The sequence below is a fragment of the Leopardus geoffroyi genome, chromosome B3 (genome assembly GCF_018350155.1).
Source record: "Leopardus geoffroyi isolate Oge1 chromosome B3, O.geoffroyi_Oge1_pat1.0, whole genome shotgun sequence".
In the NCBI taxonomy this organism is placed as follows: Eukaryota; Metazoa; Chordata; class Mammalia; order Carnivora; family Felidae; genus Leopardus; species Leopardus geoffroyi.
Window position 1 is genome coordinate 1,557,559 of NC_059337.1, and position 27,590 is coordinate 1,585,148.

A 27,590-nucleotide genomic window follows, 5' to 3' on the forward strand; every position below is an offset into this window, starting at 1 on the left:
TTGTGGAATCGTTGCATCGCACACCTGAAAGTGGTAAGATTGCACTACGACAATTAGAGCTGAATAAAGAGAGTAACGAAAGAGGAAAGGTCTTAGGCAAAAAAAAAATGGTTTTTGGACAGCGTGTGATCTGATCGTTGACTGGGTCAACCCTGACGGCCGACGGGGTCGTTCTGCTTTGAAATGTCTCTTTCCCGTGTTAGTATTTGCGTCCGACTTCCCGGCCCGCAGGGGTGACCCCACGGCCTGACTCTGCAGGCTGCAAGCTCTCCCTCCACACCTCCTCTCCGGCCTCCTCCTCCTCCCCAGGCAGACGGCGGGCAGTCCTCAGATCCACTCGGCGTCCCCAGGGGCCATGCCGGCTTCCGCTCCCTGGAGGGGTGACCGCTGGGCCGTGCCTGGTCCCTCCCCGACCTTCGGGGGGTGGGCCCTTTGCCTGTTTCCAGGTCCCGACCATGAGCTCCCTGTCTCCCAACCCCGGGCCTCTGCGCCTCTCACGTTTGCGTCACGTAGTGATGTGTGGGTGCCCACAGGGGCGCGGCCTCGGGCTCGCCATCACGTCACCTCTGTGCCATTTCTCCTGCACACGGTGTCCCGGGCGGGCTCCTCTGAGGGTCCCACCACTTCCCTCGGGTTAGCCCAAGAGTGAGCCACTGGGCCGACACTCGTGAGCCCCTCACATGTAGCGGGTGTTTTGAAAGCCCGTAAGGGGAGACCCCGAGACTGGCGTGAGGCTGGGACACCTGACGACCTCACTCTCCTCGTCCCCTTTCTCCTTCCCACAGTCTCCTCGGCCAAGGGGACAGTCAGGCTCTCTGTTTCCTCCACAGGCGTGCTCCACGTCTGCGCTCGACATGGCTGGGGCGCCCCGGGGCAGGCGCAGACCTTGAGAGGCAGCGTCAGGAAACTTTCGGAGCAATTTGACAGCCGGTGCTACCAGACTCTCTCCTTGGACGCGACACGGACGAGCCGGGTGTGAGTCACACGGTCCGTGCTGAGCGTGGGTCGTGCGCAGTAAAGCCGCGTGCGGGTCTGTGACAGATTGGAAACCCAGGGGGGGGGGGCCAGCTGGAGAGTCTGAGGAGCCCTGCTCTACGTCACAGTCCCCTTCTGTCCCGGGGCCCCCAGCGCTGCGACCTGGCCACACGGGGGTGTGGGGGCGTCCTCGCCGGAGGACGCAGAACTCTGTGGTCGTGACGGCGCAATGGAGATTCACCTGCGCCAGAACATCCCGTGCTCCCTTGGCCTTCTGGCTTTCCAGAGCAATACCGACTTGACGAAAACATTCCAGTAGGGGACAAGGCCGAGTGAGCCGCTCTCCGCGCAGCGGGTCGTAGGCCGGTCGGGCCGGCTGGGGGAGAAGGTCAGGTGCACGGGAGTACAAAGGATACATATATATAGTTTGAAATTTCTCTTTGACGTGTATCTCCGCCCAGTCCGAGATATGGAAGCTGTCCTCATCCAGGGACCTTGGTAGAAAACGGATGCCAGTGTGGATTTTCGCTGCCGGCAGCAGGGCAGGGTGCTCGGTCTGGTAGAAGAAATCACCCAACGGTTACGGTTTTATTGCCGCGTGAGGCGGGAAGACGTTCTCTGTGTAAACGAGCAATTTCATCCCAACAGGCCCGCTTCCCAGCTCTCTTTGAGCGGCCTTTCCGCCGTGATGGGCCTGCAGGGATCAGTCCCGGCTCCCTCTAGCATGCGGGCGAGGGCTGCGGTCCTAACTTCCTGAGAGTCATACTTGGGCACGTCTCTTGTCCCCTCGGGAAGCAGACGAGGCATCGGACCTGAAAACCACCCACGCCGCCAGCCCCGACACGCGGAGAAGACGCGGCACCCTGATTCCACCCGGAGTTTGTGGCATCTTTCCCCGTGTCAACCGCAAAACACAAAACAAATTCCGTCTGATCCAGCAACTCAGCGACGCACCTGAAGGCAACCCCAGGCTCCCGAGGAGGACGCATCATGTCCGCGGACGGCTCGCCCGACCGGTGGGGGTGGGGTGGGTGGCGACAGACGAAACCAGGAGCCCCCCATCTCTGGACCTCGGGGCCACTGCTTCTGGTACGCCGTGTTTTCAAAGAAATGGGTCCATTGTATCTCAATTGTCCAACTTCCTGCAAGAACCCGTTCATGCTTCTCTCTTAGCATTTTCCAACGTCTTGAGGATCCACTGCAGCGATGGCTTTGGAGTCCCGATGGGGGCAACCTGCACGTTCTTTCCGTTTTCTACACCGGTTCACAAGTTTCAGTGATATTTTCTTTTCCTCAAAATTTATCTATTTATTTGTTTGTTTATTTATTTATTTTGAGAGCCAATAGGGGAGAGTCAGTGAGACGGAGAGAGAACGAGAGAGAGTCCTAAGCAGGCTCCACACTGTCAGCACAGAGCCCGACACCAGGCTCAATCCCGTGGCCCTGGGATCATGACCTGAGCCGACATCAAGAGTTGGATGTTCAGCCGCTGAGCCACCCAGGCGCCCCTATGGATGGTTTCAAAAAGCTCACTCCAGGCTTTATTGTACATTGGCTTTCTATGGGATTGATTTTTACCCTCACCTTCCCTATGCCCTTCCTTTGGTTTTCTTTGGGTTTTCTTTGCCGTTCTTTTTCTGGTTGACTCTGTTGGAAGCGTGCATCCCTTGAGGCTGGACCTGCCTTCTCTCCCAACTGACACACACAGAACTACACCCTCCCCCGTGGTACGGCTCTGACACAGGCTTGACGTACTTTCTAATTTACGTTGTGATTTCTCTGTGACCCATGGGTGGTATCTATTTCTTTATTATTTTTTAAATGTTGATTTATTTTTGAGAGAGAGAGAGAGAGAGACAGAGCACAAGTGGGGGAGGGGCAGAGAGAGAGGGAGACACAGAATCCGAAGCGGGCTCCAGGCTCCGAGCTGTCAGCACAGAGCCCGACGCGGGGATCGAACCCACGAACCGTGAGATCACGACCTGACCCAAAGTTGGATGCCCAACTGACTGAGCCCCCAGGCGCCCCTAAAAGTGTATTGCCGGGGCACCTGCGGGGCCCAGTCGGTTGATTGTCCGACTTCGGAAGCTCAGGTCATGATCTCATGATTTGCGAGTTTGAGCCCTGTGTCGGGCTCACTGTGGTCAGCACAGAGCCTGCTTCAGATTCTCTGTCCCTCTCTCTCTGCCCCTCCCCCTGTTCATGTTCCCTTTCAAAAATAATAAAAAAAAAAAAAAATTAAAAAAATAGGAAGTAAATGTGTATTACTTATTTTCCAAACACCTAGAGCTTTCCCAGATCCGTTCCTGGGATTGATATCTACTGTCATTCCGCTCCAGAGGCTGGTCCCTACTTCTCCGTGTCTGCCCCACAGTCTCCAACAGGGCGTTCTCTCAGTCCCTAAGGGGCAAGGACCCCGGTCCTCAGTGTTCCCTCGATGTACCTGACGCACTTGGCCCCTCCAAGCCTCAGCTGGGAGACGGGAAATCGGGAGACACAGACCCACCCTGTCTTGTACCAGCCTCCGCCATGTTCGTCCGGCCTTTCGTGCCTTCCCCTGGGCCAACGCGTCCTTCTCGAATGCAGCTAACATCTCATTAAGGACGCGGGCAAAGCTCTAAGCCACAGCCGAAATTTATGCGCCAGTGCCTCTACATCGGTTTGTGCTATGCTAAATAAAAAAGGAAATAGGGGAGCTTGGAAAATCTCTTCTCAAGAAAATAACCTGACTCGCAAGCCTATTATCCTGCTGCATAATCATATTTTTGATTGTCAGGAACCGACTATTAGCATGGCCTTTCTTCCCGCACGCCTGCTGGAGCATTCTGACCCACTCCCAGGCAGGCTGTTGCTTCGGATGAAGGTCGCACACCCGGGGACGGGAAAGAGAAAAGCCCACGAAGTTTCGCGGGAAGATTTCCCACCTTACAACAAGAGAGAGGGTCTGCGCGCGGTGAGGACAGCGGCTGCTGGTGTCCGGGCACAATTCTAGTTTGGAGAAGGGTCCCAGGTGGGAGCAGTGGCAATGGGGTTGCTATGGTTACCAGGCTAAGCCGCTTCCCATTCTCAGGAGCCTGAGGATGTGGGGCTTCTGGGGCCACAGTGGGCCAGGGGCAGGGGGACCCACGGGGGTTCTGGGGAACGCGAGTTCCTGTGTTTGGAGGGACGGGCGTGGGGGTGGTCAAGCTATAGGAATGGGTGGAATCTGACCGCGACATTGAAGGCCCAGGCGTGCAGTCGGCCAGCAGAGAGGTGCCGAGGCTGTGAGCTCGGGTGGTGGCGGGACAGATGAGCAGTGTGGGAGCAGGAGGGGGGATGCCTGGTTCCGGGCACCCCCCCCTTCCCTGGATGTCCGAGGGGTCACACGCTCCCCTTTGTCCTAGACCAGACCAGACATTTCTAGGAAATGAAGCTAACCTTTCTTTCTTTCTTTTTCTTTTTTTAAAAATTTTTCATGTTTATTTTTGAGAGAGAGAGAGAGAGAGAGAGACAGAGCATGAGCAGGGTCGGGGCAGATACAGAGGGAGACACAGAATCCGAAGCAGGCTCCAGGCTCCGAGCTGTCAGCACAGAGAGCCTGACGCGGGGCTCGAACCCACGAACCGTGAGATCGTGACCTGAACCGAAGTTGGATGCTTCACCGACCGAGCCACCCAGGTGCCCCCTAACGTTTCTAATTTGATTGCCATTTCATGTGTGCCCTATATAATTGCTGACCTCTTGCATTAGTAAACACCGACAACCAGCCTTTCACAGAGCTTTTAAACGGAAAAATATCAAGCCTTGTCGTCCAGACCATGACATCGGGTTGAGGGCGAGGGCAGGCGAGCCGTGAGCCCCGCAGAGCAGGGCCGAACAGCAGCTCTTTGTCAAGCCGCCCTTCACAGCCCGCCGAGGCCTCGGGCACAGGCCCCCCCGGACCTGTGCCGCTAACTGTGCGCCCGCCCCCCCCCCCCCCCCCCAAAACACAACCAACAGCCTCGGCAGGAAGCTCCTTTCGTAGTCAGGTGCGCGGGCCGTCCAGGTCTTTCCGGCGGAGTTCAAGCCCAGCGCCCTCCCCCGTGGAAACAGCAGGGGACGGCACCCCGCGCGCTTGTTAGGACAGCCACGTGGCTGAGCTCACGTCCCGGAACACGACGTCCAGGCTCGAATTCCCACCAGCCTTGTGACACCACACGGCGATAGAGTTTTTTCAAGTCTGGTTTCCTTGCCTTTAAACTGGGGATAGTGATTCCCCCATGAACTTGCTGGATCTGTGACAACAGATGGGGACAGACGTCGAGAGTGCTTAGCACAGTACCCGACACAGAGTAGACACGCGGTGCAAATGTCGGCTGTTGTTTTGTGTTTGATCGGACGGCTCCCCTCGCGGGACTCGGTCCCCCAAGCGGGCTGTGCTCGTCCTTCAGCCCGCAAACCCTGCCGGGCTCTCCGTGGCGGCTCCCCCAGAACACAGCCAATCACACAGCCAATCACTGGGTACCCTCTGCCAAGGGGACACCCCACGCTGACCTGATCCCCCTTGGAACATGTCCCTGCACCCAAACAGAGATCAGAGGCTAAGCTCCTTCCCCCCCAGTAACTCAGAGTGGCAGGGGTGAGCTGCGACACAGGGGCGTGGTTGTCCCCGAGAGTGACTCACCTCCTTGAAACTCCAAGGCGGGCGGCCGCAGGGGCCCCGCGGTTCCCAGCCGCGGGACTCCTCTGGATGCGCAGGGCCGGCCTGTGGGTTCTGCAAGGGCTCAGGAAGGGGGTCGCCGTCACCGGGCTCCCTGCCCACCCCTCCACCCCCATAAACAGAGGAAAGGGGTGGGACCGTGAGATCATGACCTGAGCCGAAGTCGGATGCCCAACCGACTGAGCCACCCAGGCGCCCCAAAACATTCCTAAACGAAGCCAACAAAACCCAAAGTTTGGCTTTTGCCGGAAGATTGACAAGACTTCTATTTTCTGTAGGGATGATTTTATAAAACTAGTTGAAATAGAAAGAGATCAAATGTTATGCAGCTGGGTCAGTGGTTAATTTTTTTAAAAGTTAATATTTCATACATTTTGTGACACCTGTGGTCGCTTTAAAAACATTCTTAAGTGTATTTATCTATTTGGAGAGGGAAGGAGCACACGCGTGAGTGGGGGAGGGGCAGGGAGAGAGGGAGACACAGAATCCCAGGCCGGCTCCAGGCTCTGAGCTCTCAGCACAGAGCCCGACACAGGGCTTGATCTCATGAGCCCTGAGATCATAACCTGAGCCGAGATCGAGAGCCCGACACTTAATCAACCGAGCCACCCAGGCACCCCTCTTTCTTTTTTAATTAAGGAATGGTTAGATGTTTTTGGTGCTTTCAATTTGCTGTGATATATTTTCTCATTCTAAAGACTGACTTTCGTGCTTCATTTTGTTTTCATAACTTTGACCTGCTTTGTTAGGGAGGGCTCCAGACACTTTTGGGCTCGCGAAGCCTGGGTCTGGCCCGTCCTCCTCCCCCGGGGGCGACTAAGTTCTCCCTCGCTAGACCTTCCTCGTTTCGTGCCTGTCCCGCCAGGCGACCCCGGGCCGGGTCGTGGCTGGGATCCCCGCACGAGCTGCCCCGCGAGCCCGCGATGTTAGACTGAACCACCCGCTCGACGTAAGGCCGCACCGCCCGCCAATCCCTGCCTCTCGCACAGGACAAGCTCCCAGCAACGGAATCAGTGGAAAGTGTCCCCGTGAAGACTTCCTTCGGGAAGTGCTGAGAACTTTCCAGACATCTGTTAAGGGGAACGGGATTCTAGAAGCTAATTTGTTTCCTTGACTCACTGAATGGAGCTCTTTAAAATGCATCTGTTTATCGGAGACACTTTGTACAAGACAGAAAAATCAGTGGCAAATGTCACATTTAAATGAGAACAGATCCGATGAATAAAAGCTCAGGCGGCCGTTAACGAGGGACGTTATTTTGTTTTAGGCAGCACAGGATCCTAAGTCAAGGACACGCGGGGACACAGAGAAGTCCCCAGGAGAAACCTGGCCTCCTTGCCTTTCTGTCCTGCTGTGTGCCAGGCCCCGAGGGCATCCTGCCGGGGAGACAAGCCCCGCAGGGTGAAAAGTGCCCAAAGACAGCAAACGCCAGCTGCCGTGCCCAGAATCCTGACACTGGCATTGTGCCACACAGCGTGCGCCCGAGGTGCCCTCGCCGAGGACTCGGGACGGAGTCACGGTGCCCCTGCTTTGGAAACAAAGACACGAGGTCAGGACCCAGCCAAAGGCCACTGACAGGGGCAGGCGGGAGCTGAGAGCTCATCTGTGGGCAGCAACGCCCTGGGTACCAGGGCTCCCCCCCCCACTCCCTGGTGCCCATGGCGGGAGGAGCCCCCACAGACTTTGGAGAAGTCTCTCCACTCTGGGGGCAGTGGGTTTTGGGTGGAGGCAGGGATTCCCCGGAAAGGCATTCCCGTTTGAACAGGACCGACTTCCCAAGGCCCTGGGCACTCCAGGCAGAGGACGAGTCTTTGCTCCCCTCCCCTCCCCCTTCTCCCCTCCCTCTTCTCCCCCCTTCTCCTTCCTCTCCCCTCCCTCCCCTCCCCTACCCCTCCTACCCTCCAATTCTTCCCCTCCCCTCACCTCCCTGCCACCTGTCCCTCCTTCCCCTCCCTCCCCTCCCTCCCCTCCCCTGCCCCTCCTGCTTGCCTCCTGCCCCTCCCTCCCCCCTCCTCCCTTCCCCTCCTTGCCTCCTGCCCTTCCCTCCCCCCTCCTCCTTTCCCCTCCTTGCTTCCTGCCCCTCCCTCCCCTCTCCTCCTCCCTTCTCCCCTTCCTACCTCCTGCGCCTTCTTTTCTCATGGATTATGCTCCTATCACCCTATTTCTCAAAGACAATATGGGCTTTTCTTATCTTCCATGCCCTTGTTCACACAGACCCACCCTCTGCCTGGAGAGCCGACTCCCCTCAGGGAACCTTTCAGGTCAAGTTCAAACATCACCCCCTCTGATCTGAAGTGAAGACCCCCCGTTTGGGCTGTGACCCTCGGCCTCAAGCGTAAGTTGTGCTCAGACACAGGAAGCTTCAGCAGCCCGGAGCCCGTCTCCTCCCCCTCCTCCTCCTCCTCCCAGTTTGAGGGCAGGGACCCCCCCCTCCATTCGCCACCCCTTCTCCGTCCGGGTGGAGCGGGCGGTGGGCGCTCAGTGGACACCCACAGTGAGGACAGCAAGTCCCGCTCGGCTCCCATGCTTGTGCACTGTCTGGGGGCCGAACAGGCCCTCGCGGCTGTAGGGACGGGGGGCCTCTGCACCCACCCGCCCCCTCCACCCGCAGCAAAAGCAAAGCCAGGGCGTCTAGAACATCAGGGTGTTCTGTCACCCAGCCCGGCGCCCCCTCCTGGAAGGCTGCCGAGCACAGACTGGGGAAGGAGGGGTGGAAACACCAAAGTCATTTCTCCCCCACTTGCTAGTGAGGCCCCGGGCCTCCCTGTGCGTTGCTTCGTGGTCTAACGCTCTTTGTTCCGGAAGCAGGCCCGTGCGGTGGCCCGAGCGGGGACTAGCGCTGCTGACGGAGAGCTCAGCGAGCCTACCGTACGTCACAGGGGCTGAGAAGGCTCGGGCCCCGAAAGAGAGACAGAGATGGCCACTCTGCGTGCCCGTCCCCTCTGCTTCGAGGCAGGGCGCCTGCCCTGAGGAGCGCCTGCCCCGAGGAGGTCCCGCACTCCGTGCCTCGGGGACTTGGTGGCACAGCGGACACCTCTGAGATCCGAAGGGACTCCCCTGGCCCACAGGCGGCTCCGCGAGGCCAGGGAAGAAGTCAGGAGCGTCAGGAAGCCTTGGCACGGAGGCCCCAGGGTCCCGACAGCCCGGGGCAGGAAGGGGAGGCCAGGGCACGGCCCCTCCAGAACAGCCCCCAATGGTCTGTCGTCTCGGCTGGGCCTCCGCGGGACCTCATACCCCACCGCACGATGCCAAGGTCACCAGGCGGCCCCCCTCTGCGGCACCGGGCAGGCGCGTTACGTTTGGCCCACACGACGGCTTGAAGCGGAATTTTGTTTTAACTTTTAAAAATCGGCCGTTGGCAGAGTTTACATAAAATTCAGCATTTCTGCTCTTGCACGGTTGTCCGAGCTGGCGATGCGGTGCCTCTCTTTCTGCTTGGCCACGCGCAGCTGGAGCTCTACTGGCGGTGCCCCCTTCCGCCCGAAAGGTCAAGGGCGTTGGATCTGTGGCCACCGAGCCGCGGCTTCCACCTGCCCAGCCCTCAGACTGCTCTCGACCTCCTCGCTCAGGAAGGAGGCCGTGCACAGTGCGTTCGCCCACCTCCCTTGACCGCCACCCGGACCGATACGGTGGGCTCGGCCAGCGAGGCCGCCCTGGGAGCCGCTGTGGCCGGGTGAACGCGAAGTCAGACGTCTTCAAGGGATGGCACCAAGGCAGGCTACCGGCCAGGGGGGCCCCGCGCCTGCCCGCCGCCACGGTGGCGAGCACTCGGGAATGCTCTCCGGAGCCCCGAAGGCCAGGCGTGCGCAGCAGGGTGGGTGGTGAGGGCTGGGGCGGGTGGAGCCCAGTGGCGGCAGCCGATGCCCGGGACCAAAGGCTAGCGCTCTGCTGTCGGGCTGGGCGGGTAGGGACGGGTTAGGAGAATCCAGACTATTCGGCTTTATCATCGCCCTTCCTTTCCCACAAAATTGCAGGTGCAAAAGCGTCTCTGTCCTTGCCCCCAAGCGTAGATAATAATGCCTCCGACGGAGCGCCCGGAAGGCGCGGTCCAGACGTCGGACACTGGCCGTCCCAAACTGCGCTTGGCTCAGCAGTCACCGGTGGGGAGGCCTGGCGGCTTTCTGTTCCTCCTCACGTAACGCCTCAGAGACCCCACCTCTCGGGGTGGGTGGTATAGACAGAGCCGTGATTGTGGAGGGCGTCTCTGTGCATGTGGGCACAGCGGCGGGTCCGTGGGCACGGCGGCGGGTCCGTGGGCACAACAGTGGGTCTGGTCTGTGGGCACAGCGGCGGGTCCGTGGGCACAACAGTGGGTCTGGTCTGTGGGCACAGCGGCGGGTCCGTGGGCACAACAGTGGGTCTGGTCTGTGGGCACAGCGGCGGGTCCGTGGGCACGGCAGCGGGTCCGTGGGCACAGCGGGGGGTCCGTGGGCACAGCGGCGGGTCTGGTCTGTGGGCACAGCGGCGGCTCTGTGGGCACAGCGGTGGGTCCGTGGGCACAGCGGCGGGTCCGTGGGCACGGCGGCGGGTCCGTGGGCACAATGGCGGGTCCGTGGGCACAGCGGTGGGTCCGTGGGCACAACAGTGGGTCTGGTCTGTGGGCACAGCGGCGGGTCCGTGGGCACAGCGGCGGCTCTGTGGGCACAGCGGTGGGTCCGTGGGCACAGCGGCGGGTCCGTGGGCACGGCGGTGGGTCTGTGGGCACGGCAGCGGGTCTGGTCTGTGGGCACGGCAGCAGGTCTGTGGGCACAGCGGTGGGTCTGTGGGCACAGCGGCGGGTCCGTGGGCACAGCGGCGGGTCCGTGGGCACAACGGCGGGTCCGTGGGCACGGCGGCGGGTCCGTGGGCACAGCGGCAGGTCCGTGGGCACGGCAGCGGGTCCGTGGGCACAGCGGTGGGTCCGTGGGCACAGCGGCGGGTCTGGTCTGTGGGCACAGCGGTGGGTCCGTGGGCACAGCGGCGGCTCTGTGGGCACAGCGGCGGGTCCGTGGGCACAGCGGCGGGTCTGTGGGCACGGCGGCGGGTCTGTGGGCACGGCGGCGGGTCTGTGGGCACGGCGGTGGGTCTGTGGGCACAGCAGCGGGTCTGGTCTGTGGGCACGGCAGCAGGTCTGTGGGCACAGCAGTGGGTCCGTGGGCACAACGGCGGGTCCGTGGGCACAACGGCGGGTCCGTGGGCACGGCGGCGGGTCCGTGGGCACAACGGCGGGTCTGTGGGCACGGTGGTGGGTCTGTGGGCACAACAGTGGGTCTGGTCTGTGGGCACAGCAGTGGGTCTGTGGGCACAGCGGTGGGAATGTGGGCACAACAGTGGGTCTGGTCTGTGGGCACGGCAGCGGGTCCGTGGGCACAGCGGGGGGTCCGTGGGCACAGCGGCGGGTCTGGTCTGTGGGCACAGCGGTGGGTCCGTGGGCACAGCGGCGGCTCTGTGGGCACAGCGGTGGGTCCGTGGGCACAGCGGCGGGTCCGTGGGCACAGCGGTGGGTCTGTGGGCACGGCAGCGGGTCTGGTCTGTGGGCACGGCAGCAGGTCTGTGGGCACAGCGGTGGGTCTGTGGGCACAGCGGCGGGTCCGTGGGCACAGCGGCGGGTCTGTGGGCACGGCGGCGGGTCTGTGGGCACGGCGGCGGGTCTGTGGGCACGGCGGTGGGTCTGTGGGCACGGCAGTGGGTCTGGTCTGTGGGCACGGCAGCAGGTCTGTGGGCACAGCAGTGGGTCCGTGGGCACAACGGCGGGTCCGTGGGCACAACGGCGGGTCTGTGGGCACGGTGGTGGGTCTGTGGGCACAACAGTGGGTCTGGTCTGTGGGCACAGCAGTGGGTCTGTGGGCACAGCGGTGGGAATGTGGGCACAACAGTGGGTCTGGTCTGTGGGCACGGCGGCGGGTCTGTGGGACGGTGGTGGGTCTGTGGGCACAGTGGTGGGTCTGTGGGCACAACAGTGGGTCTGGTCCGTGGGCACAGAGGCGGGTCCGTGGGCATGGCGGCGGGTCTGTGGGCACGGTGGTGGGTCTGGTCTGTGGGCACAGTGGTGGGTCTGTGGGCACAACGGTGGGTCTGTGGGCACAACGGTGGGTCTGTGGGCACAGCGGCGGGTCCGTGGGCATGGTGGCGGGTCTGTGGGCACAGCAGTGGGTCTGTGGGCACAGCGGTGGGTCTGTGGGCACAACAGTGGGTCTGGTCTGTGGGCACAGTGGAGGGTCCGTGGGACGGTGGCGGGTCTGTGGGCACAGCGGTGGCTCTGTGGGCACGGCAGCGGGTCTGTGGGCACGGCGGCGGGTCTGTGGGCCCAGCAGTGGGTCTGGTCTGCGGGCACAGCGGAGGGTCCGTTGGGACGGCGGCGGGTCCGTGGGCACAACGGTAGGTCCGCCGGCCTGCAGTGCTCCGCGCCGTCTGGGGACAGGGAAGGAGCCGGGCTCTGGGGGCGTCCACCGCTGTGCACCGGGCCCAGCCATCTCTGCCCAAGGTGCCTCTATGCTGACACTGGCACTCGGACGCTGGCCGGCGTCCCGTCCTAGTCACCGAGGGTGTGGGAGACGGGAGGGGCCGTCCAGCCCGCAGCTACTAACTGCCCTTCCCTCTTTAGAGTCCTTGAAAGCGTTGGCTTCTTTTCCGCTCAACTTAAGGCCATCTTCTTGTACCCTGCTAACGCCCCCCACCCCGTCTCCCAGGAGGACGTGTAGGATCAGACGACCGTCCTCGGGGAAGACGCAGCGGAGTCCCTTCGGAGCCAGCGCGGAGCGACGCGGGCGGACGGGGCAGCGCCTCACGGTTCTGGCGTCGGGCAGACCGGATCGCGCCGGCCCGCGGCCAGAGCCAGGCTGCCACAGGGATGCAAACCGCGTTCCCACCAGCTTCCCCGGTGCCGGTGCTGCTGCTGGTCCGGGAGCCCCACGGGCCGGATCCGCCGTGCAGAGAAGGGCCCCTCCACCTCTGCAGACACCGCCCCACCCGTATTCTAGAAGCTTCCACGGAGGGGGACAGAGGGTAAGGGGGAGAGCAGGGTTTTGAATCCCGGCCCAAATCCTATTAACCGGCAATGCAGCTTGAGCAATTTACTTAAGCTCTCTGTGCCTCGGTTTCCTCATGGGCAAACCCGGAGGGCTGATGAGTACACTGAGCGGGTCAGCGCGGGGAGGGGGGTAGGGCGGTGGTATTAGAGACATGATGTCATGGAAAGCACTGGGAGGCGCCTGTGCACGGAGCCGCCAACAGCCCTTCTGCTGGTCGAGAGGGTGAACCGACTTCAAGCTCATGCACTCCCTCCTGGCTGACCCGAGGCCCTGGGTCTGTAGCAGAAATAAGGTAGTTTGTGGAGGTTTGCAGACCGCTGGCCTTGAAGCTGAAGGACGACGACAAGGCCCAACCACGTTGAAAAACGGCTGAGGAGAATGCCAGCACGTCGTTCAGGGTGACCTCGACCTACGAGTGACCCCCTGGGCACCGCCTCCTGCACGCAGCCCCCTCCCTGTTCCCGCGCCTTCCTCTTCCCAACCCTCCGGCTCGTCCTGGACAAGCGAGGCAGTCGCGGAGGCATGAGCCCACCGTCCCCGCAGGTGGCCGGCTTCCCGGCTGCAGCAAACCTGTCCTTTCCTCTCCCAGCGTCACCCACTGTCTCTCGGGTGCTGACTTTCCGGTGGCGAGCAGCAGAACCTGAGTTCCGAACCGCTTCTCTGTCCGATGACCAGACGGAGGCCCAGCATCAGCCGCTGTGACTTCTGTCCCTCTGCGGGGAGGGTCCTGGCCGAGCACCTGGGGGTCGGGCCCCGACCCCACCCGGCCGCCCGTGGGACCTCGTGCTCCCCTGCTCCCAGCAGCTGCTGTGACTCATTCAAAAACAGCCACCGCTGGTTTGGCTCATGCATCTGGAGGGTGAGTGGGCTCGGCTGGCGCTTCTCCCTGGGAGCTGTGTTGTCTCGCTTGGGGGCTCAAGGGTCACAGAGAGGGTCCCGGGAGAGACCAGCCTCAGCCGGGCGCAGGGGGAGGGGCTGTGGGCTCCACCTGCTGTGGGGGAGGGTCCCCGAGTCTGCAGGCACGTTTCCGACACCCCGAGGCTCTGTGCCTTCCTCCCCTGCCCCTTTCCACCACCTGCTCCCCTGAAACGCCACCTGCCCGCCCCACCGCGCCAGTCCTGCCCACTGCCCACGGCCCTTGGCTCGCCCCCCCTCCAGTCTCTTCCTTTGTCCCTCCCCCCTGTGCCACCAAACCCCACAGCCTCCTGTGCTGGTAACCGCGGCTCCCGGGGTTGGTCCTCAGTGACTGCACTGAGCAGACAAGCAAACGGAGACACGAGGAACCACGTGACAAGCCAACAGAGACACCAGGAACCGGGTGCACGGGGGCAGAAGCCGCAGGAGCCACTAAGAGGCTGGTGACGTGCCTGGCGCCCCAGCTAGGTGTGACTTCCTTCGTTTATATTTTTCAGTATTTCCCAGAACTTCTACAAAGCACATCCGTAACTTGAGTCATCGGAAAATTATTTTCCAGGAGAAAGTACACGTTAAAAATAGACGGTAAACGTTTCTTGCCCTGAATCCAAAGCACTCGGCTATTAAGCTATTAAAATCTCCGTCCCGCAAAGAGGCAAACTGTCTGTGATTCCAAAGTTCACTCTACACAAAGGTGACAAAAATACCGTGTGACAGATCAAAGGAAATCCGAAAGGCTCTCTCTGGCGCGTCGGTGGAAACTGGAGCGCTCCTAGGCCTCCGTTGTGAGGGAGGGACGGTTAAAAGGCACAATCACATTAAACCTACAAGCAGGGTTCTTTCCGCACACGGGCAGCGCTGTGCGTCCTTCTGTGATTTCTGTGATTTTCTGGGCCGTGACGGCTGAGGCCACGCCGGCCTGGACCGCAAGGCTTTGGCCACAGGCAGTGCGGACAGCCGGCTGCGCCGTGACTTGTGTGCAAACCAGCTGACTGTGACATGCCCTTGTGTGAAGACTGCGTAGGAGTTCACGGGCGTCTCCCTGGAGCCACAAGGGGACAAGGGGCGTCCCTGTTTCTGCCCAGGGAGGGCGGGGGACTCTGAGGGATTCCTAGTGTAGACCAAGCGAGTGTGCCGGCCGCCCTCATTCCCCAGGCAGGGACCGCAATCCTCCAACGGCAGACGCTGGGCTTTACTGCGCCTGGTCACCTCTGGCGGAGTTTGTAAAAAGTGTGCATTGCCAGCTCTGGGCTGGGAAGTTCTGCTTCCGGGTTGGAGGCCGGGCCTCTGAATGTGCACTTGGTAACGAGCCTCCGGAGGGGGTGTCTGAGAACTTCTCTGCACCATTCTTGCAACGTAAGCTGTGTTCTCATGGTCAGATTCAGACTCAGTCACACTTCTCTTCCTAAAATTTAAGAGGTCAAGGGGCGCCCGGGGGGCTCCGTCGGTTCAGCGTCCGACTTCGGCTCGGGTCATGATCTCACGGTTCCTGGGTCTGAGCCCCGCGTCAGGCTCTGTGCTGGCAGCTCGGAGCCTGGAGCCTGCTTCCGATTCTGGGTCTCCCTCTTTCTCTGCACCTCCCTCACTCGTGATTTCTCTCCCTCCCTCCGTCTCTCTCTGTCTCTGTCTCTCAGAAATAAGCAAACATTAAAAATTTTTGAAATTTCGGAGGCCAGTGTTCATCCCTCCATTTAGCGGTGGGAAAGGGTGGCTCACAGCAGAGGGGTGATTCCCGGTGGTTCCATGGCTGCGAGCGGTGGATCGGGACTTGGAACCAGGTCAGGGGTGCCTGAGAAGCAAAGGCCCTCACGTGCCCCTGGGGGAATAGCCCCAGGGTCCCATCATCGGTGAATGCAAGAAGCTGAGGGCATCGTCTCTCCGCCTTCCACCATCCGGCCCCATCCCACGTGGGGGACACCTGCCGTGACCACCACCGAGCAGTTCTGCCTTTCAGTGAGACCCAGGTCACTTCCCGAGTTGAGAACAGATGTCTGGTTGTTCGGCCCGCTGGCCCCCTTGAGAGAGCACCTCCTGTCTCAGGGGGAATGGGCGGCTTCCAAGGGGAGGGTCATCTTGGAAGCCGAGCGGCCATCCTGTTGATGGAGGTTAGGGTAGCAGGTGTGTCCACGCCTCCCAGGGACCCGGAGCTGTGCCCGTCCCAGGGCACGGGGCCCACTGCTGGTGCCCGCCTGGACCATACCCTCAGCTACAGACAGGACAAGTTCAAGTCTCATTCCAACAGACGTTTCTATGGACTTAATAGCATCCCCTGCCCGCCCGCCCCCCCCCCCCCCATTCATTTGCTCAAGTCCTAACCTGGTAGTTCAGAATGTGACTGTATTTGGACAAGTGTCTTTGAAAGAGGTGATTAGGGTAAAATGGAGTCATATGGGTGGGCCCTGAGCCAATAGGACTGACTGGTGTCCTTCTAAGAAGAGGGAGTAGGACACAGACACACACAGAGGGACCGAGTGAGGATCCGGGGAGGAGAGACCAAGGAGAGAGGCCTCGGAAGACACCGGCCCTGCCTACACCTTGAACTCGGACTCGTAGCTCCCAGGACTCTGAGAAGATGCCTTCCTGATGTTTGGGGCCTGTGGTCTGGGGAGCTGTGCCACGGCAGCCCGAGGTGGGTCCGGCTGGGGTCCCCGAGCCCAGTGGGAACCCTGCACCGGCCAGCCGGAGGGCGTACCACGTGCGGTCTGTGCTCTGTTAGTGAGTGTGGGGGCGCCGGGCTGCACGGGGTGCTTCCTGTCAGTGCCCCTCCCGGCTATCGGAGGGGCAGGGGAAGAGGTGAGGGGCCGTCACCAACTAAATGCCATTTCACCAGCTGGCTCCGGGCGGTTGTTGAGAAGGATTCCGAGGCCTCGTTCTGGCTCTGTGGGAAAGGATGTCATGATTGATTAGCAATGTCTGCTCTGGGCGAGGGAGGGAGGCACGACAGATGTGTGCCATAAATTTGCAGCCTTCTAGAACACAGGGAGCTCCACCTGAGCCAAGGAGAAGTCAGTGTAGCCAGAGGGCGCTGGGCATGATTTAATGGCCACACAGTTCCAGGCCACCTGCTGGCCACTAATGCCAGACGCTGGGTGACAAACAGATGTCACCATGACTGTGGCATCTGGTCAACTCATCGTGGCCGCCCGAGCATGAGAACATGCGTCTCTGTTGGTGTCCGTGGAAAGGGCGTCGTATCTCAACCCCCGCCGTCTGCCCCAGGCCTGCACTGCACGGCCGGTCGCATGACCTCCTGTCTTTGTGACCCTGTTGCCATCTCCAGGCTGAACTCAGGGACCCCTGCCACCACGACATCCCAAGGGCAGGGAGGAAATGCCACTTTGGGGTCTGTGGGTTCCATGGGGCCGAGGCACAAGGAGGTGGATCCTTTAGAAGGACACACGGCCGAGGGCACGGCCTCCCCTCCCCTGCTCCCTGCGCCCGCGGGGCACGTGTAAACCGAAGGTGTGACAGTGTGGCCCTGGCAGGGGACAAGGACGCTGCTTCCCAGAACGGTATTGTGCTGGGCTGCCTTGCTTTCTATTAAGCAAAAGGATTATGGAGTAGAACAAAACAATTTTTTAATTACAAAATAAATAATTAAAAACAATTTAAAGCATAAAAATAGGTTGTGGCCCTATATACCAAACATGAAATGTGTGCCTCGAGACCCTTACGGAGGCCCCCGGGGCACATTCCTTCTTGGGTCGTGAGAGGTTTTCCGTCGGAAAGTCCAAGAAGTTCTAGGCCGGGCGGGAACGTGTCAGGTGTGCATCCTCTGTCTGCACCTGTCCTTGACCTCGGGACGGTGAAACCTTGAGGGTCAAAGTGACGGTGCGGGCCCTGAGGAGAGGGCTGGGGACCAGCAGTCCCGGGCGGGACAGGACTAAAGGGGCCTGAGGCCACGCTGCGGGCGCGCTGAGGCCTCGGGGTGCTCATCCGCGGGGGCCTCGAGGAAGCCTGTGGCTCAGGGGTAAGTGGCGGGCTAGGGATTCTGGGGTTAGGAATCCCAACCTGATACACTGTCCTTCTACTGTCCTTGAAATAAGCTCCCCAAGGGGGCTCCGCCTGGAAGGGCCTGAAACATCACTGACCCTGGGGGCGCAGCAAGGACACCTCCAGAGACGTCCAGCCATCGGGGCTGGACGCACAGAGAACATACAGAGAACATACAGAGAACATGTCCACCATGAACACGGGGCGGACGACGGCAGGAAGGTTCACAGGACCTTCTGTAAAACACCTGCTGTGTGCGAGGCCCATTCATCCATCGCCCTCTCTGACTCCCACAACCCCCCTGCAAAGAAGGCGATGGGTCCCTGAGTTTACAAACGGGAAAACTGAGTCTCGGAAGCGGTTAGAGCCCACGCACAGAGGGCCTGCCCCTGCGGCCTCTGTATGACTTAGCTCACTTAATTTCACCCTCACAAAGCGCAGCCGGTCATCGCGGCTCGGCACGGGTACACTTCCTTGTGTGGAGCCTGAGTCCCAATCACGGACGTTCTCTGAGGGGCGACCCTGGGCCGGTGGAGGACAGGTACGACGCCGGCGCTCCTACCCTGAGCCAACCTTGGCCAAGTCCCGCTGCTTCTCCGATCATGGGGAAGCGAGGATGACTGTCGCCCTGGGAGTTAGACAACAGCACGTACAGAACGCTGAGCACACAGTAAGCGCTTTGCTAATGAGACGGCCTTTCAGGTGCTGGTTCTCCTGCGTTTTACGAACGAGAGGATCGAAGCCCGAAAGGCGACTCGCTTCCAGTCACCTGACCACGGCGGCACAGCCAGGCCTGAATGCCGACCCGGCCGGCTGCAGGCATCAGGGTTCTTCCTCCTGCGGACACGAACGCGAGGGGAGCTGATTTTCGCAGGGCTGATCTCGAGTCGTCAGGAAAACGCCCGGGCTCCCGTGACCGTGAGCCAGCTGACCGTAGGGATGTTTTCTTCCCAAACCATGAAAATATCTGACAGTGTTGTCCCTCCCGATGTTTTCACGTGAGCGCCAGGTATCTGAAGAATTCACTGTCGTGGACGGGTTCCAGAGCCCTGGGTGCCAAAACGCAGAGCCGTGATGGTCCCCTTCCAGGCCAGAACTTAGCAGAAGCATTAACCTCAGAGTCCTGGAACGTTGTCAGCTTTATAAACACTGCTCTTTCTATTGTGGCTGGACAGGAGAATTTGAGGACATATCGCCATCTCATTTCCCACTGAAAGCATGTCAACACTGCTACACTGAATAGTACTCTGCACCAAGCCCCTTGGGACTGAAGATTTTGAGTCTGTGCTGTGATGGTGTGGTCTGGAGCATAAATATCTGCTGGAGAAAGATTAACTAGCAAGGCAGTTTATTCAGAACGGCTGCCTGTCTCATTAACCCAGGAAGGAAATAAACCGGAAAGAAGCAGTCCTGTACATCGCAGCCTATAAGCGGTCCCCGAACATCGAGACCAACTATTTTTTTCAGGCGAATCAAGGTCCGTACTGTTGAAAAAAAAACCTATTTATTTCACCATAACCGTGTTCAATTTAAACTCACATTTCAAGTACCTAATGGCCAGGGGTTTGCTATAATTCTCCAAATTGGCTTGAGTTCAGAGACACATTACACTTTGCACATTCGTCATGGGCATGTTGTTCATAAATAATAAATACGGCCGAGAAAAATGATCAAGGCGTTAATCGCTCAGGACAGGAGTATACTAACGCAGAGATCGCGCTGAGCAAGTGAACGGCTTACCCTCAGTTTCTCTTTTGGATAAATGTGAAGTCATCAGTTTTCCGGAGGTAAGGGCTGGTTTCCACGGCTTCCCTCCCAGAGGGTCCTCAAAGCTGGCCTTGTACGGAGGTGTCCCTGAAAATGGAACCCTCGTCCAAATGCAAGGTGGAGCCCCCTCTAAGGCCTTGGATGTTTGGCTTTACGCTGCCCTAAGCCCATCCTGCAGGTTTGCAAGGACCACAGTCAGGTGATTACCCAGGGGACTGAGTCCCACAGCCCCCGGGCGCAGACCCCCCAGTCCACCGGACACAGAGTTTGCGTGAAAGAGTACGACTGTGTCCGGGTGCTGATCCTGGCTGGGATGCAGGGAGGCTCCGGGAAGCCCGCGCAAGGTTGGAGACCCCGCAAGCCGACGCGGACGTGGATCGGGACAGAAACTTCCCCAGCCAGGGCCGCATGAGAGCCCTGGGGCTTTGTTTCCGGGTCCCTGGGTCCCCGGCCGCACTGTGGCCTTAACCCAGAGTCTCGGTGAGAAGGTGCATCACCTTGGTCTTCTCTGACAGCCTTTCCCTTCCAGAACTTTCCCTGGGGGCAACAGAGACTGTCTTGAAGAATTCAGTTCCGTGCTACATTTCCCCCAAACGTCTCCCAGAGGCATCCTCACTCCTGCACTGATGTGGGGGAAAGACTGGGCTGGTTGTACTAGGCTTTGGGTTAGATCAGGACAAAACGTGACACTTAACATTTTAGGAAAGCTGCCACTGAGAGAAGTTTTCCCAGAAGTTATATCCCTTGTGACCTTCATCCGCTAAACGGAGAAAAATCCGGCCCATGTAGCTGTCAGTGCGAGAATGGACTGGGTTTCACGCACTGAACTTGACAAGAAGGAATTTCTAACTTTGATTCCGTTTCAACTCCCCCCCACCCCCCCCCGCCCGCGTCCCCGCCTTGGCACAGGGCCCCGGCCCCGTGGGGAGGGGCGGCTCGGTCTGGGGGGACCCCCCACGCCCTCTCACCGGCCCCCACCCCCCCCCCCCCGGCACCGTGCGAGCTCCCAGCCCCGGACCCCCGAGCCCGCAGGCACCGGCGGCCGCGGCTCCCCCTGCACCGCGCCCCGGGGCGCAGGGGGCGGCCGAGGGGTCCCGGACCCCGTTGGGCGGACCCGCTCCCCGCGCCCAGGCTGCTGCGTCCCGATCCCCCGGCTGTCGCGGCGGCGGGTCCCGGGGAAGCTCGGGCGTCCTTACCTGGCGAGGCCGTCCCGTGCGCTCGCGGGTCCCGGGGCCGGCGGGGTCGGGGCGCGGGGGTCGGGGCGCGGGGCGCAGCCCAGGCCCGGCTCGGCGGGCGGGCGGCTGCGGCTGAGTCAGCGCCCCGGAGGCGCGGGCAGCCCGGCCCGGCCGCAGGCGGGGGCTGTGAGCGGAGGCGCGGCCGTCCCGGCGCTTTAAAGGGGAGGCGGCTGGAAGCCGTTCAAGCGGAAACGCATGGCGAAACTTCACCCTAGCGGACGCGGGGAGGGGGTGCGGGGAGGAGGGGACGCGGGGGGGGGGGGCACGGAGAGGAGGGGGCCCCAGGGGAGGAAGCACGGTGCCAGTGCAGGGAGAGGGTGCGGGGTGCGGGGAAGAGGGGGTGCGGCGTGCAGGGAGGGGGCGCGGGGACGAAGGGGTGCGGGAGGGTGCGCGGGTAGGAAGGGGTGCACAGGAGGGGGCGCTGGGAGGGGACTCGGGGAGGAAGGGGTGCTGGGAGGGGGCGCGGAGGGGGCGCGGGGAGGGGGCGTGGGGAGGAAGGGGTGCGGGGAGGAGATGAGGGGAGGGGTTGCGGGGGAGGAAGGGGCGAGGGGAGGGGGCGCGTGTAGGAAGGGGTGCACAGGAGGGGGCGCGGGGAGGAAGGGGTGCAGGGAGGAGATGAGGGGAGGGGTTGTGGGGAGGAAGGGGTGCGGGAGGGGGTGTGGAGAGGGGGCGCGGGGAGCAAGGGGTGCGGGGAGAGGGCTCTGGGAGGAAGGGGCGTGGGGAGGGGTTGAGGGGAGGGGGTGCGGGGAGGAAGGGGCGCGGGGAGGGTGCGTGGGGAGGGGGCGCGGGGAGGGGGCACGGGGAGGAAGGGGTGCGGGGTGGAGGGGCTCAGTGAGGGGAGGGCACGCAGCCTAGCCGCCCCCATGGCTCCTCCAAAGCGCGCCCTCAGAGGCTCCCTTGACGGGGACAGGGACAGGAACGGGGACAGGGACGGGTCGAGTGCCCGCTCAGCATCCGCCTGCATTATGCTTAATAGCGAGCCGAGCGTTTCCACCAAAGTTGGGAGCGAGGCCGGGGCGCTTTGCAAAGTCCGGCGGCGATGCGATTAGAGGCGAGACGGAAAAGGCTGTGAAACCCCAGGTCGCGCGTCTGCAAAGCCAAAGCCCTTTTCGCGAGCGTGCTTGCTTTCCAACTGGGAAGCCGGGACGACGGTTTCTGTTTGCAGCGGGTGTCACGGTCCAGGCTGAAGGTGGAAATAGCCGCGTCCAACGACCTGGTGGCTTGCGAGACAACGTCCAGACGCCCCGCTTCTCGGGCGCCTGCGGACCAGCGCGAACCCGAGTGTGGACCGAAGCGCCCTTTCGAAGGGCAAAACCACACACAGCTAGGAATAGACACGTGTAAGGGAATGTGGTCTGTTTTCTAGAAAACGAAAACAAACCCAACGCTGCTCTTTAACGGGGGGGATGAAACTTGAATCTGCTAAGACACAATCCTCGTTCGTGGACGGAAAGCAGCGGACTCTGGAGCCCTGCCTACCGCGTCCCCGTCCGGCTCCAGTAGAGTTTTCTCTTCCGCCTGACGCAGGGATTTGAGGGCTCGTGTGGAAGGGTGGAGAACCGTCAAGGAGAGGTTGGCGAAGCAGGACGGGAGGGAGGCCGGCCGGCCGGACGGTGCCGTGAGAGCCGCGCCTGGACGAGCAAAGGACGTTCAGTGCGACCGCTTCGCCAAGGGCGTGTTCACGTGCATCCAGGCGGTCTGTCCCTTGCCCCCCCCCCCCCTGTGGCGTGGCGACCACTACTGCTGGCCCTCGCAGATAAGGACGTGCAGGTGCCGTCACCCAGCCAGAAGTGGAGGGTCAGGGATCGGAGGCGGGCCTCCGCGCTAACCCCCCAGCATGAGACACTGCCTCTGGCGCAAAGCACCAGTGATGAAAGCAGCAGGTGACTGGCCAGAGGTGGCTGCTCTGTACGGAAGGGTGAAGACGCCGAAATCAGAGCTTTGTGTGTGTGATGCGGTGCCCCGAGTTGACAGAATTTTCCAAGACACAATATTGGCATCACTAGAGAGTAATTACCGGGGGCTGATTAAGTTCCTATTCTGGGAGCAGGAGAAGTTCCAAACCCATCAAACAGTGGGTGAGGGGGCGCCCGGGTGGCTCAGTCAGTTGGGCCTCCGACTTCGGCTCGGGTCGTGATCTCGCGGTGTGTGGGTTCGAGCCCCGCGTCGGGCTCTGTGCCGACGGCTGGGAGCCTGGAGCCTGCTTGGGATTCTGGGTCTCCTCCTCTCTCTGCCCCTCCCCTGCTCACGCTCTGTCTCGCTCTGTCTCCCAATAATAAATAAACGTCAAAAAGAATAGTGAGTGCAAAACAGGGAAGCCAAAACTAGTAAGGGGAATATGGAGGTAAGTATTTCTCATAAAGCCAGGATTGTGAAAGCCTTTCTAAATATATCACGAAACCATAGAGTAAAAGACTAATAGATAGGATTATAAAATATACAAATAAATGTCTTTATTAAAATGAAAACACCATAAACAGAGTTGAAAAAGTAATAAACTGGAAAAAATATCTGCTATCTGTATGACATGGGATTGCTAAATTCAGATAAGGGAAATACAAACACCTGGTTAAACTTGAATTTCAAATAGACGACAAATAATTATTTAGTATACATGTGTCCCATTCATTATTTATCTGACAGTCAAATTTCTTTTCTTTTAATTTTTAAAATCTTTATTTTTGAGAGAGAGAGAGAACGAGCAGGGGAGGTGAAGAGAGAGAAGGAGACACAGACTCCGAAACAGGCTCCAGGCTCCCAGCTGTCAGCACAGAGCCCGACGCGGGGCTCGAACCCACGCACCTCGAGATCATGACCTGAGCCAAAGTCGGACAGTTAATCGATTGAGCCACCCAGGCACCCCTCTGGCAGTCAAGTTTCACTGCGTGTCCCGAATTTTATCTGATACCCCTAACATTACAGCAACATTCGAAGGTAGAACATTCACAAAGAACCCTTAGGATCGTCACAAAGAGATGATCATCCCAATACAACAGAGAATGAGAGAGACGAGCAGACAACCCACGAAGGAGGGGATGGAAAGGTCCAAGAACTAGACCAAAACAACCATCTTGCTGCAAACAAGAAGCTCAGAAAGTTGTACTTTTTACCTACCAGGCTGCCAACTTTCAGATATCGACTAAGTCCAGTGCTGCTGTGGGGCTCGGGGAGAGAGGCGTCGTCTCCCACTGTTGATGAAAATGTAAATTAGCGCAATGTTTCCAGAAAGCAGTTTGAGAACAACCATCTTAGTACTTGACGTACTAAAGCAACACACTGAGCAGATCCGTTTTTAAGAACTTCTCGAAGGAGATCATTTTCCCAGTGAACAAAACGCACTTAGTGGGTATTTGTGGCTTTGCATAAATAATACATAATAGTGAAAAGTTGGCAACATCCCGACGTCTATCCGTAGGGGGCGGGTTGATTAAAGAGCAGTGACACATGTTGAGACTTTACTGTGAAGCCAGCGCTGCCCTGAGGACCTCCGGTGTACTGACTTGCTTAATCTCAAAACAAAACAAAATAAACTCGTCCTACTCCCCACACCCCACCTCCCCCGAGTGGAGACGTCAACGTCTCCCTCTTGCAGAGGGGAAAAACCGGACAGAGAGGGCGGCCAACTTTCCCAAGGCCCCACAGCAGGAAAAGGGGGTCCTGGGACCTAAGCGGACTGGTCTTTGGGGACCAGTCTCAGCTCTCGTGTGGTCGATGGAGTCTCACGGACGGCACGCTGGGGGGACTTCATCCACAGGATGGAAATCCATACGACCCCACTTACTGGCATTGAAAGTGTTGGTGACATACTATGAAGTGAAAAAGGAAGGTTCCAGAAGCACATTGCTATAGACTGAAGGTCTGGGTCCCTGAAAAACTCGTATGCTGAGACCTAATCCACTGTGTGAGGGTATTAAAAAGGCGAGGCCTCTGGGGAGGGATCAGGTCACGAGGGTGGAACCCTCCAGAATGGGATTCGTGCCCTTACAGAAGAAGGGACCCCAGACAGCTCGGTCACCCCTCCACCCTGCGAGGACACAGTGGGAGGGGACACGTCTATGGCCCTAGAAGTGGGCCCTCACTGGACACAGAATTGCCCGGCACATTGATCTCGGACTTCCCAGCCTCCAGAACCGTGAGAAGTAAGTTACTGTTGTTTATAAGCCACCCAGTTTATGATACTTTGTTGTATCAGCCCGAACAAGCTACGACACACACACACACACACACACACACACACACACGGTATGACCCCATTTGTGTAAAGTCAAATTATTTACATACGTCTGCACGGAGGCATAGAGATCTGTCTGAATGAAGGGTCACTCATATGTTAAGACGCTTTCTCCCCGAACGATGGGATTTCAGCTGATTTGCTACTTTCTTCTTTATGCTCTCCTAAATGGTTTTAAAATGATGAACATGTACTGTTTAAATATCCAGGGGGCGCCTGGGTGGCTCAGTCGGTTAAGCGTCCGACTTGGGCTCAGGTCACGATCTTGCGGTTTGTGAGTTCGAGCCCCGCGTCGGGCTCCGTGCTGACAGCTCGGAGCCTGGAGCCTCCTCGGATTCTGTGTCTCCCCCTCTCTCTGACCCTCCCCTGCTCACACTCTGTCTCTCTCTCTTTCAAAAATAAATAAACATTTAAAAACATTTAAATATCCAGGAAAAAAATAAAGAAAACAAAGTCTCCCCATTTGACGATTCGGTCCTTCAGGATCTCGGTGGTCTAGGCTTTTCCCAAGCTTGCTAATCCCTCCCTCCGAATTCTGAGAGCTCAGACCCCTGGCTAAGGACTCAGCCTGGGGGGTGCGGCAAGGTCTCAGCCCAGGTCCTTCCCCGCATCCCCCGCCTGCCCCCTAGCTGGGCGGGGAGGCCTTGGAGCTGTCCCAATGGGCACTGGCAGCCCCGGGAAGTGCCGTCCGCTCGCCAGCCCGGGGCCTCGGCTGTGCGGTGAGACGCGAAAGTCAGGGTTGTCGCTGCAGAGGACAGGGACCCCACTTACACTAGGTGAAGGAAGGAGGCACGTTCCCCGCAAGGATCAGAGGGTCCGGGCAGGGGGGACAGCCGGGGCCGGGTAAGGACTGGGGCACACGGGAGCCTACAGGGCCGCCGGAAGCACTGGACGGAAGGCTCCTCTCTCCCCTCTGCCCCCGCCTCTCCCCTCTCTCACGCCACCCTGGCTTCCTCTCCTCCTCAACCCACAGAAACAAGGCAGTCACCCGAGCTTGGTGAGGCAGCTTCGGTCACCCAACCACGTCAGTTTCCTCGGTACTTAGTTTTTCAATTTCCAAGTCAGGGCTTCGCGAGCTCAGCCTGGTACGAGCGTTCGCGCCCTGCGTCCATTGCGGACGGCTGGGCTCCGTGTCGGGAGTCCCATCCGGGACCCGGGCTGGAGAAACAGCCTGTCCGTGGGGCACTCGTGTCTACTGGCAGAGGGGGAGTGCGGGCGGCAGGCCTCGGGCTGGCTCTCAAAGCTGCTGCCGGAGAAAGTCGTGCGGCCACGCCCAGCGTCAGCGGGAGGACGTCGGCGGCTCCCGGGGACAGCGCTGCCCTTTCCCACGGTGGCAAGGGGACGGGGTCCTAGCGGGATGCGACATCGATCGCCACCACCACCGGACGGAAGGGACGGTGGTGCCGTGTTCTGGCAGGTCTCCATCCCAAGAAGAAGGTACGAGCACGTTAAGCAGACAATTGCGCCAATCTTGACCCCGGCCGTCCTTAGGTGACGACCGCGTGATCCTGGGAGTGGGCGGAGAGGCCCCTGGGGCAGCTGGGGCGGCTCGGCGTGGAGTCGGTCGGCCCCGAGGGGAAGCCAGCCCCCCTTGGTCGGCGCCCACTGGGAACAGATCAGCGCGGCCCCCCTCAAAGGGGCTCCGGTTTCCGTCTGAGCTTTTAACGGTCGGACTTCCTGTCTCACGCTGAACGTTCAAAACAGGTGGACTTGAACGGAATTCGGTAAGTGTCGCTCACGCGGGCCTGACTTCGGCGGGTATCTGAGCGCCGCAGCCAGCTGGTGGGGGAGCGTGCTGTCTTGGCGGTAGGGACGGGGAAGGGCGCGTCACCGTTGGCGTCAGCCCGCTCTCCAGCAGCGCCGTCGGGGGCCCCGGATCCGTGCCCGCGGGCTCCTCGCACGTTGATAGGTGCCAACGCCTTCTGTGCAGCAAATCGCGTGCGGCTGTGACCGCATGGCAAAGCAGGCACGTGGCTTCCCGGCCCCCAGCTCCTGCCGGTGGCCCCGGGACTCCTTTGCTGCGGTGGTGGGACTCACAAGGGGACAGCGGGGGGGGGGAAAATACTGCCAGAGCGTCCGGCTCTGACCCAGCGCGGGATGGATTATGGCCGGAGGCGGCGCATTCTCTGCCTGAAGAGAGATTCAGCAGGAGGGTGGGCGAGGGGCTGGTTTACGAGAGCCAACTGAAGACTTGCAGGAATTTTCAAGTCGGTTCTTAAGCCACTGGTAACTTGAAGTCACTCGTAACGTTTTCAGCCCTGCGCTGGGGGGCGCCCGCCTGCGAGCGGCCGGGACTCTGAGCTCTGGCAGGGGCTGGGGAAGGTCGCGCTGGTCAGTCTCCAGGCTGCTTACGGCCTGGGCTGGGACGGGCAGCTTGCCGCCTGTGGCTGGCAGTTTCAGGGGTCCCGTCCCCCACGGCCTTGTCCTGCGCCCCACGGGGAGGGGGCCCCCGGAGAGCCCGGGTCTGCCGCGTGCAGGGAGGTTTGGAAGCAACTGGTGCCCCCTCTGGCTCCCTCTACAGTTACCGATGAACTTGCTCCTGCCTACAAAATGCAGGAATGAACATTTCAGCCGGAGCCACGCCTTTCAAACCTGTGATTGCTCTGCACAGAACTCTCCAGTGGTTTTCCGTTTCACTCAGAGGGAAATCCAAGGTCTTTTGGTGACCGAGAAGCCCTAGGAGACCACCCCGGTCGTTCTCTGGCCTCCTTTTCTACCTCCAACCCCACAAGCTCCTCCAGCCAGGACGGCCAGTGGGCTCTCCTGCTCTCCCCAGTCGTTCCTGC

The 27,590-nt window shown here is 60.2% G+C and overlaps 1 protein-coding gene and 1 long non-coding RNA gene across 2 annotated transcripts in view; one reads left to right on the forward strand and one right to left on the reverse strand.

Moving 5' to 3' along the window:
- CTXND1 (cortexin domain containing 1) overlaps positions 1-20,664 on the reverse strand; it is a 35,912-nt gene extending 15,248 nt beyond the window's left edge. Inside the window, exon 1 of the mRNA XM_045452261.1 lies at positions 20,535-20,664. The gene's annotated coding sequence lies outside the window, so the exon portion shown is untranslated. The remainder of the gene's footprint in view (positions 1-20,534) is intronic.
- On the forward strand, positions 4,586-4,927 carry LOC123584425. Its single transcript, XR_006705412.1, has 2 exons — positions 4,586-4,632; positions 4,705-4,927. It is a non-coding gene; the product is annotated as an uncharacterized LOC123584425 (long non-coding RNA).
- Positions 20,665-27,590: the final 6,926 nt, after the last annotated feature.